General features: G+C 42.6%; 1 protein-coding gene across 2 annotated transcripts in view; it reads left to right on the top strand.

Moving 5' to 3' along the window:
• The window catches only part of LRRK2 (leucine rich repeat kinase 2), a 151,408-nt gene that overhangs the window by 129,040 nt on the left and 9,914 nt on the right, over nt 1–12,454 (top strand). For both annotated transcript variants that reach the window (XR_012156822.1, XR_012156823.1), the window contains exon 50: nt 5,237–5,542. The gene's annotated coding sequence lies outside the window, so the exon portion shown is untranslated. The remainder of the gene's footprint in view (nt 1–5,236; nt 5,543–12,454) is intronic.

Consider the following 12,454-nt stretch of genomic DNA (forward strand, 5'->3'; position numbering starts at 1 on the left):
CCTGCCTGCCTCCCCTGGTCTGACCCTCCTCTTTCTGGGTTTAACTGCTGCATGCAGGCTGACAGGCTGGAACTGCCTGACCTGTAGCCAGGTGTTCTCAGGGAGGTTCTGTAGAAACAGTTCAAGGATCAAAGTGTCCTTCATCTCATCACATATTGAGTGTCCAGCTTCAGCCAACAGGTGGCCCAGTCTGTCATCCTCTGGGCAAAAGCCCGGGGCTGGACTCCCCAATCCATCTCACAGTTTGAAATTTTTGTCTACATTTTTCAGTGGGAAGGCCCACTTGATCCAGGATGGTTAGTCTCACTCATTCATTAAAGCCATAGAGGCTGCCTGTGCCACCCCAGTCAAATAGGGTGCTAGACACAAGGCCCAGGTCTCCTGGTCCTGTCCCAGGTCTCTTGGCCCTGGCCCACAGCTACCTTCTAAAAGGTGCCCAGAAATGCGTCCGTGTCATCTGCAGGGCCCATCTTACACAGACCCATTCCCTGCACCTGATTACCCTGGTTCCCGGTCACAGGACTCACCATTCTTTGGTGTAGCTGCTGCTGCTGCTTGTGCAATTGCTTCCTTGTAAAGGCTCTTTTGTTGCTCAGCTGCCAGGTGAGCAAAGACTGTCTTTCCAGGGGATGGGCCTGTTGAAAGTCTTGGAGGGCCTTTTGCATTTCTTTTTGCTGCTCAACCAGCCATTGCAGGGTCTCCTCCATGGTCCAAGCCGTGTAACCTCCACCAACTCCATTTCAAGGTCCTCCATCTGCACAGGTAAAGGCAGATCCCAGACAAGCCTCCAAAGTGTGACATGGCAGGGTTCCACTCTTGTCTTCTGCTCTGAATACATGGACTTTTCTGAGACCTTCAGTTGTTAAACATCTCTGTGTAGCTTATTTACATTGTCTCTTCCCACCACCTTTACTGACCAGTACATCACATCATTTACAGCATTAGTTCTCCTCTACCAAGAAGAGGGAAGAGATTTCACCACCCAGGGATTTTTCTTGGTTCTAGCTCTATGAACCTAGACTATTCTCAGTGGTAGAAGAGGACAGGACAAGGAGTAATGGTCTCAAGTTGCTGTGGGGGAGGTTTAGGCTGGATATTAGGAAAAACTTTTTCACTAGGAGGGTGGTGAAACACTGGAATGCGTTACCTAGGGAGGTGGTAGAATCTCCTTCCTTAGAAGTTTTTAAGGTCAGGCTTGACAAAGCCCTGGCTGGGATGATTTAATTCGGGATTGGTCCTGCTTTGAGCAGGGGGTTGGACTAGATGACCTCCTGAGGTCCCTTCCAACCCTGATATTCTATGAACCTACATCTGTCTCCCAGCACAGGCTTCCTATGCTTTCTTCTAGCCTCTGAACTAATTGGCTAATTAGTTTTTTAGTCCTCCCCAGTCCATTCTAATCTGCTAATGTCAGGTCCATCCCAGGGAATTTAATTGGTGTGTAAGTTATCAGAGTTCTGGCTCAGCTATTGGTTCCCAGTACTCTGTCACACTGCACTGAAGAGACTGGGAGTGGTTGAGTCATTACAAAACCTAAACTTAATTTCCCCAATACTAATTTCTCCCTACTGTTACTCACACCTTCTTGTCAACTGTCTGGAATGGGCCACTCTCTTACCACTTCAAAAGTTATTTTTCCTCCCTTGGTATCCTGCTGTTAATTGATTTATCTCATTAGACTGACTTCACACTTGGTAAAGCAACGCCCATCCTTTCATGTATTTATACCTGCTCCTGTATTTTCACTCCATGCATCTGATGAAGTGGGTTCTAACCCACAAAAGCTTATGCCCATATAAATTTGTTATTCTCTAAGGTGCTACAAGGACTCCTCATTACTCCACTGAGGGGGTTTCTACAACCTCCCATGGTAACCTATTCCAGTACTTAACTATCCTTAAAGTTAGAAATTTTTTCCTAATACCTAACCTAAATCTCCCTTGCTGCAGATTAAGCCAATTAATTTATTTTCCCACTATCAATGGACATGAACAATTGATCACTGTAGTCTTTAGAACAGCCCTTAACATATTTGAAGACTTTACTGGGTCTCCCCGCAGTCTTCTTTCCTCAAGACTAAACATACCGAGTTTTTAACTTTTACTTATGTTACTGGGAAATGGCTCCTGAATTGTGAGTTCTAGAATTAATACAAACAACATTTATAGCTTGTGGATCTGATGATTGAACTATTTTATTTTAATGCAAGTTCTGAAATTAGATTGAGAATTTTCCCTGATTTTGACATCTAATATTCTCTGTTGCTGTTCATATACCTAATGCCATTCATTGTTTGTTAAAGTTGATCTAATTACAAGGCTATAGCATCTGATCTAATATTTCCCATAGTGGGGATGAAAGGAACAGAAAACCCATCCCTGTTCCCAAGTACATTAGTGAAATGGAGATTGAGGCAACTCAACTTCTCTTCACAGTATCATCCCCCAGAAACCTGCCTGGATTTTCTTGATGAAATTGCTGCTGCCATCCTCAGTATTAACTGACACATACTCGCACCCTGCACTGTTAGAACGGTGTGGGAGTGGAGTGCTTGTTTTCTGCCTAACATATGTCCTCCTATGGATTTTTCCATGGGAAGTCATGATGTAAGCCACAATTTTGTTTGTAGATGAAAACTGTCATAATGCTAGTGCTGTGGAAGCTACCTCACTCCCAAGTGGCCTGATCTTGTCAGTTATTTCCCTCTAGTAAACTCTTGAGCTCTAACCCGACTGTATGTCTTTTCAAATTTCACATTGTGCAGGCATTAAAATGCTAGAACAGTAAGGGGCTGGTCCAAAACTTATTGAAGTCAATGGCAGTCTGTCACTGACTTCACTTGGCTCTAGTCCCAAGAGAGCAGATGGGGAAGCTAATTAAATACACTATCAATTTTCTTATGCTATTGTAAGCATTTCCTGAAGCCTGCCCCCATAGGTATAAGCTGAATCTTGCAATTTTTAAGCCCACTGCTATAATATCTAAACTTTGACTTCGGGGGCTAAACAACTCTTCTTGCTGGCAACATGGCTTGTAAAACCTTTTGTTTCCTTTTTAAACATTCAAACATCAGTCTGATTTTTTTTTTAACAAAAGACAAAATAAAAGTTACACAAACAAAACCTTGTGCTTTGTTCATGAATGGACAAAGAAAATAAATAATTGTCCTAACTGTTTGATTTTATACATGGTTCCAGTCTTGCCATATGTGATCTTTATGGTATCTGATTTTTCACAAGAAGTAGGATGCATAATATATATAGGGCACTTGGAGTCATTGATAGGTGTCATTACAACCACACTCCAAACTGTCCTCTTCTTGGATCACTAGCAGCAACTGGCCCATTCTGGTGCTCAGAATGTATACGAGTGCGATGCAGATGTTTCTCGCCATATTGGATGTATCAAGTGAGAAATATGGTCTCAGTACTGAACTGCACCCATGCTCAAGACGTCAGCCGCTCATACCTATATTGGACCTTGTGTAAGACGCGCAGTTTCATTTCTTTGTATTTAATAAGGCTATTTGAAAATGGAATTACCTCTTGAAACACCTGACATTTACTTTGCTGTGTAGTGGCACATATAGCAAACATCAATATGACAAATGGAAAATATGTATATGAAATCCAAAGGGCTCTGTGGATCATTCAGAAACAATGCAGAATCCAGTTTTATGTCCAGCCAGAAAATACTGGAGGTGATTTCTGAGGCATTTGCAAGTTCCCGGGGATTGATGTCATGTCCTAAAGCAAGGCCACCTTCATGTGCCAGCATAGAAAAAGGCAATATTTTATGGGCTTGGCTGTGCCTTGAAAGTTGGGAGTAATCAGAGGTGCACTGCCCCTCTAATAGCTCTGGGAGGCATCATGGTTCAGATAGACACAAGGCTTCCGGAATGACAGGAGGAATGTGGCCCATGAACCAGCCTTGCAACAGTGCTCTGACAGGTCGTATGGCGTTGGCTGGTTCATAATGGGGCAGATCCTTTTTTGGCAATAACAATGCCAGCCAAGGCCCTAAAGTCAGCCCTTGCATTCCCTGAGTAATCAAACCACTATTTAATTCCAGCAATTCTGTGGGGGTGCAAGAAAAAGATGCTCCTTGCTCCATCTAGCCCCTTGCAATCTGCCCCCCCCCCCGCTGTGGAATGCTCAAAAGCACCTAAGGAGTCAGTGTCCCAGCTCCCACTGAGCATCGGTGAATTTATGATGCATCAGCTCCTAGTGATTTATAACATTAAAAAGGTCAATAGGAATTGGGCCCCGAACTCCCAGAGGTATTTTTGAAAACACAGCCCTATAGGCCTATATTAGCTAATCAACACTAAAGTAAAATCTAGCCCAATTATCAAAAGGCTTTTCCCTGTTTAATGTTACCATCATTGGTAGTTGACAGATCATTAACTTGACAAGACTTTTAGATTTGTATGCACACGTCCCTATTACGTATTTTTCTGGTAGAATCTAGTAGATGCTCATGTCCCTATTATGTATTTTCTGGTAGAATCCAACTTTTAGGATTAAAAAAATGTACCTAATAAGCTAAAACCAAACAGAAATGCAAAGTAGAAAAGAAACTAAATGAATTGATGTAGAATTAGCAGCATCACTATTTATATAATATGCTGAGCAGGGCATGGTTACTACTTTTCATTTTTAGTAGCTGTATGTAGAATCGCATCTTAGCAAACGAAAAAGTATTATACCTGCTGTGATACATCTCAAATTATACTCTACTTTGGGAGGAGGAGACCATCTGCATGTGGTCTAACTTAAAATGTGATACTTACATTTCTCCTGAGACGGTTAATAAAAGATATATAAACGTATATCAAGGGCCAAAACCGAATTTCTTCCTTTAGAAGTATTTGAGGTCATTATTTTTCATCAGAATAATCTTAACTGAAAAATAGATAAAAAGGGTGTGTGTGTGTGTGTGTGTGTGTGTGTGTGTGAGAGAGAGAGAGAGAGAGAGAGAGAGAGAGACTGACATACCCGTGTGTAGTAGTGATCCTGATCAGGATCATTGAGCACTCATATAACAATATAGCAATATTATATACTTGACGATACATGCCATCCAATGTAAATGAAAAATATATATTTTAACTGAATTTGGGGCATGTGGTATAGATTTTATGGTTTTAATGAGTTTCAAATCATTTAATAAAAGAGCTAAAATTCTGACAAACTGATTTCCAAACTTCATTTTTTACAACCCTTCTTTCTTACAGCGAGGAAATGTACTTTCAACATTGTCATGGAACAACAGCATCACCTGCTGGCCAGTAAGGCGACTACTAGATGACTGCCTGTTCTCTGCGATTTCAGAGTAGCAGCCATGTTAGTCTGTATCTACAAAAAGAAAAGGAGGACTTTTGGCACCTTAGAGACTAACAAATTTATTTGAGCATAAGCTTTCGTGAGCTACAGCTCACTTCATCAGATGCATTCAGTGGAAAATACAGTGGGGAGATTTATATACACAGAGAACATGAAACAATGGGTGTTACCATACAGACTGTAACAAGAGTGATCAGGTAAGGTGAGCTATTACCAGCAGGAGAGCGGGGGGGGGGGGGGGGAGGAACCTTTTGTAGTGATAATCAAGGTGGGCCATTTCCAGCAGTTGACAAGAATGTCTGAGGAACAGCGGTGGGGCGGGGGAGATAAACATGGGGAAATAGTTTTACTTTGTGTAATGACCCATCTACTCCCAGTCTCTATTCAAGCCTAAGTTAATTGTATCCAGTTTGCAAATTAATTCCAATTCAGCAGTCTCTCGTTGGAGTCTGTTTTTGAAGCTTTTTTGTTGAAGAATTGCCACTTTTAGGTCTGTAATCGAGTGACCAAAGAGATTGAAGTGTTCTCCGACTGGTTTTTGAATGTTATAATTCTTGACGTCTGATTTGTGTCCACTTATTCTTTTACACAGAGACTGTCCGGTTTGGCCAATGTACATGGCAGAGGAGCATTGCTGGCACATGATGGCATATATCACATTGGTAGATGTGCAGGTGAACGAGCCTCTGATAGTATGGCTGATGTGATTAGGTCCTATGATGGTGTCCCCTGAATAGATATGTGGACACAGTTGGCAACGGGCTTTGTTGCAAGGATAGGTTCCTGGGTTAGTGGTTCTGTTGTGTGGTGTGTGTGGTTGCTGGTGAGTATTTGCTTCAGGTTGGGAGGCTGTCTGTAGGCAAGGACTGGCCTGTCTCCCAAGATCTGTGAGAGTGACGGGTCATCCTTCAGGATAGGTTGTAGATCATTGATGATGCGTTGGAGAGGTTTTAGTTGGGGGCTGATGGCTAGTGGCGTACTGTTACTTTCTTTGTTGAGCCTGTCCTATAGTAGGTAACTTCTGGGTACTCTTCTGGCTCTGTCAATCTGCGAATATCTCAAACAATAGACCACCTTCTGCTGTTAATGGCTATACTCAGAATGATGTTGTATAAACTTCCCACCCTGTTCAACAGTGATTTTTTTTTAACTAACACATTTGTCTGTTTTGGATTTTAGTAACTAACTACTAGCTAGATAAATGAGGTATGTATCTTCAGTTTAAAAAAAAAAATCTCTACAATGCCATCATCATAAAATATTCACTTCCATTACTGATTTGTTTCCCCAGAACTAGTCTATCAGCCCAACAACACTTCAGTTGAAGACCCTCAAACAGAAACAAATGTCATATTTGTGTATTCATATTATTTATTACAGAAACATTTGTAAAAGAAAACTGTGCTCAGCTCACTGATCCTCACAGTAGCACCTGAGCCCCCGTTCCACACAGAGGAGAGGAGACCAATATGTTGAAGACCCTCCGAATGCAGATATGGATGGGGGGGTCACAATCTGTCCCAAAGTGTGTTTGCTTATGGGTTCAGTCCTGCAGTCACGACACAAGAGAGCTGTCCCATTGACTTCTCCCACGAGTTAAGCTGACTAGGACTTGGCAATAATTCTCTTAAATTTGTTGATTCAAGCCTGAACAGTGTTGTCTCATAGTATCACTTTTCTCAGATTTACCTGATATTTTAAAACAAGGGTTTGTCTAATCTTTATATAGTGGACACCATTAGGCTTGCACAGGGCACTGTTAGGAGTCATGGGGATGTAAGGGAAATAAAATGGGCAATTTTAGTTGTATTTTTTTGGCACCGCAAAGAAGTACAGAATTTCTTGACAACAATTCCAGGAGACATGGAGAGTGCATAATACGTAGCATTTCTGACCAATATCTAACCAGCTGTCTGGGGAATTTGTGAATGCAGGGGCTACTTTAGCTTGTCTACATTGCTTTGCTTTTATTTTCTCATGTAAGTTCTTCATCTTTCTTATGCTCTGATTAAACCACTGTAGATATTATATACATAAATAGTAATCTTCAAATTTTTTTGCTAAAACAATATTTAAAAAGCCCAACATTTATAATTTCTCATAGATAATCTGCATAGTACCCTGATGCAGGGAACAAGAGCCAAATGAAACATCTAATCAATAACATTTATTTGAAAAAAGAAAAGGAGGACTTGTGGCACCTTAGAGACTAACCAATTTATTAGAGCATAAGCTTTCGTGAGCTACAGCTCACTTCCTCAGATGCATATCGTGGAAACTGCAGCAGGCTTTATATATACACAGAGAATATGAAACAATACCTATTCCCACCCCACTGTCCTGCTGGTAATAGCTTATCTAAAGTGATTTCCAGCACAAATCCAGGTTTTCTCACCCTCCACCCCCCCACACAAATTCACTCTCCTGCTGGTGATAGCCCATCCAAAGTGACAACTCTTTACACAATGTGCATGACAATCAAGCTGGGCTATTTCCTGCATAAATCCAGGTTCTCACATCCCCCCACCCCCATACACACACAAACTCACTCTCCTGCTGGTAATAGCTCATCCAAACTGACCACTCTTCAAGTTAAAATCCAAGTTAAACCAGAACATCTGGGGGGGTGGGTAGGAAAAAACAAGAGGAAACAGGCTACCTTGCATAATGACTTAGTGGCTAAGGTAGCCTGTTTCCTCTTGTTTTTTCCTACCCACCCCCCCAGATGTTCTGGTTTAACTTGGATTTTAACTTGAAGAGTGGTCAGTTTGGATGAGCTATTACCAGCAGGAGAGTGAGTTTGTGTGTGTATGGGGGTGGGGGGATGTGAGAACCTGGATTTATGCAGGAAATAGCCCAGCTTGATTGTCATGCACATTGTGTAAAGAGTTGTCACTTTGGATGGGCTATCACCAGCAGGAGAGTGAATTTGTGTGGGGGGGTGGAGGGTGAGAAAACCTGGATTTGTGCTGGAAATCACTTTAGATAAGCTATTACCAGCAGGACAGTGGGGTGGGAATAGGTATTGTTTCATATTCTCTGTGTATATATAAAGCCTGCTGCAGTTTCCACGATATGCATCTGAGGAAGTGAGCTGTAGCTCACGAAAGCTTATGCTCTAATAAATTGGTTAGTCTCTAAGGTGCCACAAGTCCTCCTTTTCTTTTTGCGAATACAGACTAACACGGCTGCTACTCTGAAACCATTTATTTGAAAGAGAAACTACTGCTCATTGTTACTGCGTAGCAGAGCAGGCTTGTGAAAAGGGTCAGGTCTTTGAGTACAATGTGAAAGCCTGCAACAGCTCTTGCTACTCTTTATCAGAGAGGGATACGAGCTGTGATGTAGGAGATAGCCGAGTTGATGGAGTGGTTGCATTGAAAGACTATATTAAAATAACGAGAAGTCCTTGTGGCACCTTAGAGACTAATCCACTTCATCAGATGCATGGAGTGAAAATACAGGAGCAGGTATAAATACATGAAAGGATGGGGGTTGCTTTACCAAGTGTGAGGTCAGTCTAACAAGATAAATCAATTAACAGGAGGATACCAAGAGAGGAAAAATAACTTTTAAAGTGGTAAGAGAGTGGCCCATTACAGACAGTTGACAAGAAGGTGTGAGTAACAGTAGGGAGAAATTAGTATTGGGGAAATTAAGTTTAGGTTTTGTAATGACCCAACCACTCCCAGTCTCTATTCAGGCCTAATCTGATGGTATCCAGTTTGCAAATTAATTCCAGTTTTGCAGCTTCAAGTTGGTGTCTTTTTGAAGTTTTTTTGTTGAAGAATTGCCACTTTTAGGTCTGTTATTAAGTTGCCAGAGAGATTGAGGTGTTCTTCTATTGGTTTTTGAATGTTATGATTCTTGACGTCTGATTTGTGTCCATTTATTCATTTACATAGAGACTGTCCAGTTTGGCCAATGTACATGGTAGAGGGGCATTGCTGGCACATGATGGCATATATCACATTGGTAGATGTGCAGGTGAATGAGCCCTTGATGGTGTTGCTGATGTGGTTAGGTCCTTTGATGGTGTCCCTTGAATAGATATGTGGACAGAGTTGGCACCCAGGTTTGTAGCAGGGTTTGGTTCTTGGGTTGGTGTTTTTGTTGTGTGGTGTGTAGATGCTGGTGAGTATTTGCTTCAGGTTGAGCGGCTGTCTGTAAGTGAGGATTGGCCTATCTCCCAAGGTCTGTGAGAGTGAGGGATTGTCCTTCAGGATAGGTTGTAGATCCTTGATGATGCGCTGGAGAGGTTTTAGTTGGGGGCCGTCGGCGATGGCTAGTGGTGTTCTGTTGCTTTCTTTGTTGGGCCTGTCTTGTAGTAGGTGACTTCTTGGTACCCTTCAGGCTCGGTCAGCCTGTTTCTTCACTTCACCAGGTGGGTATTGCAGTTTTAAGAATGCTTGATAAGAGATTCTGTAGGTGTTTGTCTGTGAGGGATCGGAACAAATGCGGTTGTATCTTAGAGCTTGGCTGTAGACAATGGATGTGGTCTGGGAGAAAGCTGGAGGCATGTAGGTAAGTATAGCGGTCAGTAGGTTTCTGGTATAGGGTGGTGTTTATGTGACCATCGCTTATTAGCACTGTAGTGTCTAGGAAGTGGACCTCTTGTGTGGACTGGTCCAGTCTGAGGTTGATGGTAGGGTGGAAGTTGTTGAAATCTTGGTGGAATTAAAATTAAAATAGTGAAGGTATCAGTATTGAGCATGATCAACATGATTGTTACGTAAATGATGAGGTTCTGAAGCCAAGCAGAACGATTCAGATGAATGGCAACCTGTGGTATGTATGCTACATTAAACAATCATCGGAGCCAGATTCTGCTTCTAGTTACACCTGTCCAGCGCCAATACAGATGTTTGACTGACAGCAGAATCTGGACCATGGTATATTAGTGTGAGGACAGTTTCTTTTGTATGTGACTAAGATTTATTCAAGTAAGAAAACAGGCAATAAGAGAAGACACTGGGCTATAGTTAGAGTTTTGGGTATAGGTGAGTAGATCTCGGTTATTGGCAGAGTGACTAATGTCAGTCTTTTTTCAGGCAAAACTCCTACATGAAATTGTGACCCTGTTGAAGTCAATGAGAGTTTTGCCAATTACTTCAATGCATTCATTTTTAAACAGTTTGCTACAGCTCAATAGGAGAGAAAAATCAGAGTATTCAGGTATTTTCTGGATTGCACAAAATTCCTCGAGTTGTAACTGACCAGGTGTCTAAGGGTCAGGTCTGTTTTTAACCCCCACTCAGGAGACACATGGACTACAAGCTGTTATAGCTGTATCTGCAATGAGTCCAATACTGTTGTATGTTCGCCTCTGACCTGTCCTAGCGCACCCTCCTGGAAAGCTGGAGAGAGGCTGGTAAAACACAAACCTGATGATTCCCGCTGTGAATTTTCTTCTTGTGGTATGGGTCCAATTTTCAATATTTGCTAAGAGAAGAATGCAATGTGTTTTGGGGATTGAAATGGGAAATCGTCAACTTGATTGGAAAAAACCAGCCAGATGTTGATTAGAAAGCTTAACAGACTCGTGGGTGCCCAAAAATAATTAAACAGTAATGATGTTAATGATAAAGAAGAATGTAACTACTACTGAAAATATAGCAGCCTGCTAAAATTCAGCACCACTAACATTATTTAAATGCTGAACATGTTTCTTTCTGAGAACCAGGGAAATGTTGCCATAACAACAGAGACTATGAGATGAATTGCATGCTCCTTTCCAAATGCTTTAATTGAATTACAAAGGAACAAGCAGAGCACCATGATAGCTATGAGAGCTGATTGACATTTTTGGGGATGAAAAAGGTGAGATTTTGTCAAACATACTATGAATGAGAGTGAGCGAGAGGTTTCTTCAAAAGTGTATGTGAGTGTATGAGAGAGAGAGAGAAATTTCACTTTCAACTAAAATATTTGGTTCCCTCACCCCCCAAAAAACCCTGAAACGTTTAGTTTTTCAGTGAAAAAACAAAGTTTGTCATGGGGGGAGGGAATAGAAACAGCGATTGCCTGACCCACGGTAACGTCCACCTCTGTACAATTCAGAACTTTTGGAATCTAAGTTCTGTGCTAAACAGGTCTCTTGTGAAGTGCGCACACACATATACACTGGGTATGTATGTCTAATACTACGAAATTAGGTTGAATTTATAGAAGTCGAATTTTTAGAAAGCAATTTTATACAGTCGATTGTGTGTGTCCCCACTTAAAACCATTAAGACCATTAGGTCAGCGGAGTGCGTCCACAGTACCGAGGCTAGTGTCAACTTCCAGAGCATTGCACTGTGGGTAGCTATCCCACAGTTCCCACTGTCTCCGCCGCCCACTGGAATTCTGGGTTGAGATCCCAATGCCTGATGGGGCAAAAAAACATTGTCGTGGATGGTTCTGGATACATGTTGTCAGGCCCCCCTCCCTCACTCCCTCCATGAAAGCAACAGCAGACAATCGTTTCGTGCCTTTTTTCCTGGGTTACCTGTGCAGACGCCTTACCATGGCAAGCATGGAGCCCGCTCAGGTCACCTTCACCGTACGTCCCCTGGGTGCTGGCAGATGTGGGACTGCATTGCTACACAGCAGCAGCTCATTGCCTTGTGGCAGCAAATTGTGCAGTACGACTAGTAGCCGTCCTCATTGTTCCCTCGGTGCTCTTGGCTGGCCTTGCTCAGTTCAGTCGGGGCGCCTGGGCAGACATGGGTGCTCCTGGCAGATCTCGGTGAGGTCTGTCGGGGCGCCTGCACATAAATGGGTGTGACTCAGGTCATTCTCTTCTTTAAGTTTTGTCTAATGGAGATTCAGTCCTGCCTGGAATATTGGCAGGAGGAATAGCTCAGTGGTTTGAGCATTGGCCTGCTAAACCCAGGGTTGAGAATTCAATCTGTGAGGGGGCCATTCTGCCTCAGGCTGCTCTCCCAGCCAGCAGCACTGTCTGCTGCCAGCCTACCTCTTGCTCCTCCCTCTGCAAAAGCAACGGCTGACAATCGTTTTGAGCCTTTTTCCATGCGAGCACCATATTGCTGTCAGCATCGTCATCCACCAGTCGCTTCCACTGCCACTCTGCTCTCCTGCTCATGCCATACCATGGCAAGCATGGA

The sequence above is a fragment of the Lepidochelys kempii genome, chromosome 1 (assembly GCF_965140265.1).
Source record: "Lepidochelys kempii isolate rLepKem1 chromosome 1, rLepKem1.hap2, whole genome shotgun sequence".
Taxonomy (NCBI): domain Eukaryota; kingdom Metazoa; phylum Chordata; order Testudines; family Cheloniidae; genus Lepidochelys; species Lepidochelys kempii.